The following is a 2395-nucleotide window of genomic DNA, read 5'->3' as shown; positions in this document are numbered from 1 at the left end:
GGGGCGGGCGGGCCGACGGCAGGCGTGCATGCTTGTTTTTCCAATTGGAAAGTTGGTCTCTTTTCGCGCAGGAAATCTGGAAATGGGGGAGGGGACCGAGGGGCCGCGGCGAGGGGGGCCCGCGTGTTGCACTCGCGTGCGCAGGTGTTGCACCTGGGGGTGTACCTCCCGGGGCGCACGGCGCCCGTGGCGTGTGTGCCCAAGATTTGCACGCTCGCCCAGATGTGGGATGCCCTGAGAGTGCAAGAAAGCCCAAACGTAAACGTCCGGCTTTGTAGGGACATTCACGGCACACGCTTTCCCGGACCTACAATAAGCACATACTTTTCAAAAATCTTAAGGTGCACTTGGAATGTTAGTAAACCTGTACGTCTCGACGTCTCACGCTTGCCCAGGTGTGCGTTTCACCCTCGGCTGGCGCTCGAGTTCGCTGCTTTCACACACCACCCCGACGTTGTGCATGGCGTGGAACTGTGGCGGCTCCACACGGGCTTTAAAACCGCTTTTCTCGGATTTTAAGCCTAGACAACAAGACTCTGAACGTCTCCCAAAACTTAAACGTACCCCTCGGCCCCACTGTCTTCCACCTGCCGTCAGCATCCACCTCTAGTTCAAACGCGTTTCCGGGGCCTGAAAACGTGCCTCCTAAGGCTTTAAGGTTTCATTCTCCTACCCAGTACAGAACAGGTTTCCCTGGGCAGGAGAGAATTCACACGTCAGACGCACAGCTGGATTTTGCACACATTTGCCGCGGTGTGAGATTTTAGGATTGCACAAAAGTCTAGTGTTATCTGTGGTTCTGCACTTTGATGCATGTACCCTGTTGTCACAGACAGACCTGAGATTCTAGTTGGGAATCCTTGGTCTTCACGTTCTAGGCCAAAACATCTTTGAAGTCTTGCGTGGTCAGCTTGGCCTCACAGACAAAGCCGACTTCAAACACGTGCTCTCAGTTTACACTGACTGGAGCCTGAAGTACGTGCACCTGGCCCGCTCTCAGCTGCGGGCTTTCGGCACCTGTTCTCCGATGTTCTGTGCCCCACCTGTGGCACCTCCAAACCCAGGGCCTCACCCCCTGTTCTGCATCTCAGGCCCGGCCCAGCCCGGGCCGCACCAACGCGTCCTTACACCGGGATTCTCTTCGGTTTTCTTCCCGATCTGATACCACTGTCGGTGTTCCAGGGTCACCTGCCCAGATGGAGGACATGCTTGCTCAGGATTTTTGTTTGCCTTTTTGAAGCCCCTGTAAAATCCGAGTTTCCCTGTCTGTCTTCCTGGGACAGAAGTCATCTGTATGCTTTAGGGGAAGCGTAGAAAGTAGCCGTTAGTATGATAAGATGAAAAAGAACAACGCCCGTTAGTAATTTTTTCTGCTGCCTGGAGGCATTTTTATTGGGGAGCCTCGGAGGGGGTGCTTGCTGCCAGCCGGTTCCAAAGCCTTCCCTCGTTTGCGTTGAGGCTTTTGGTTAAAAAAAAAAAAAAAGCCAGAAAGCGCCTGCCCTGTGAAGAGTAGAACATGTAGCTTTCCTTGGCTTTGTTGCTGGAATGTTCTCTGGGTGTTCTGCAGCCGCTCTCAAGATGTCGTGTCTGAAACCCCTCTAGGTGTTGTTAGGCTCCCTCTTCCCAAAGTTTCCCCGCCTCCCTGGATGGTTCTGTTCGCTGGGTTTCCCTTCTCCGCCCCCCTGGGGTCAGCCTCGCATGGCTGCAGCCTGGGGTCTGGGAGGGAGGGCAGGCCGGCGACCACCTTGAAAGGTTGGCAGCAGCTGGAGGAGAGAGTCCGGACTGTCTTGAGGGCCAGGGGGCTTCGGGAGGGTTGGCGCGTGCGGGCTGGGCAGACCCGCGTGGCATCCGCAGTCCGGGCTGGTGGGGGCTTAGTGGAGGCCCTGGACCGCCGGACCGCCGGCTTCTCAGTTGGGTCAGGACAGAGGGACCAAGAATTGATGGGGCCAGGGAGGTGGGTGGGCGGTAGCTCCTGAAGGGGGAGGGCTGGCATCCCAGGCCAGGGGCTGGAGTGGGGAGCAGACCGGTGGTGAGGTGACAGTGGCGGAGCAGGGGGTCTGGAGTAGCGGCAGGGAAAGGCTACGTAGGGCAGCCCCTTGCGGTCTTTGGCTCCTGGGACAAGGGGTTTGGCTGTGGCTCCAGCAGTTTCTGAGCAGGTGATTTGGGTCTGAATGTTGGGATGCGTGTGGGGGGCAGGCTGCCCTTGCGGGTCCCTCAGCCGCTGTTTCCCCGCTCCCCTCTGCCGCAGCAAGGTGCTCGGGTCTTTGGGGCCCTGGGTCCCATCGGGCCCTCCTCGCCCGGGCTCGCCCTCGGGGGCCTGGCTGTGGGCGAGCACCGGCTCAGCAACAAGCTGCTGGCCTGGAGCGGCGTCCTCGAGTGGCAGGAGGGGAGCCAG

This window comes from Crocuta crocuta, unplaced genomic scaffold, assembly GCF_008692635.1.
Source record: "Crocuta crocuta isolate KB4526 unplaced genomic scaffold, BGI_CrCroc_1.0 scaffold334, whole genome shotgun sequence".
Taxonomy (NCBI): domain Eukaryota; kingdom Metazoa; phylum Chordata; class Mammalia; order Carnivora; family Hyaenidae; genus Crocuta; species Crocuta crocuta.
This window is presented reverse-complemented; position numbering follows the sequence as displayed.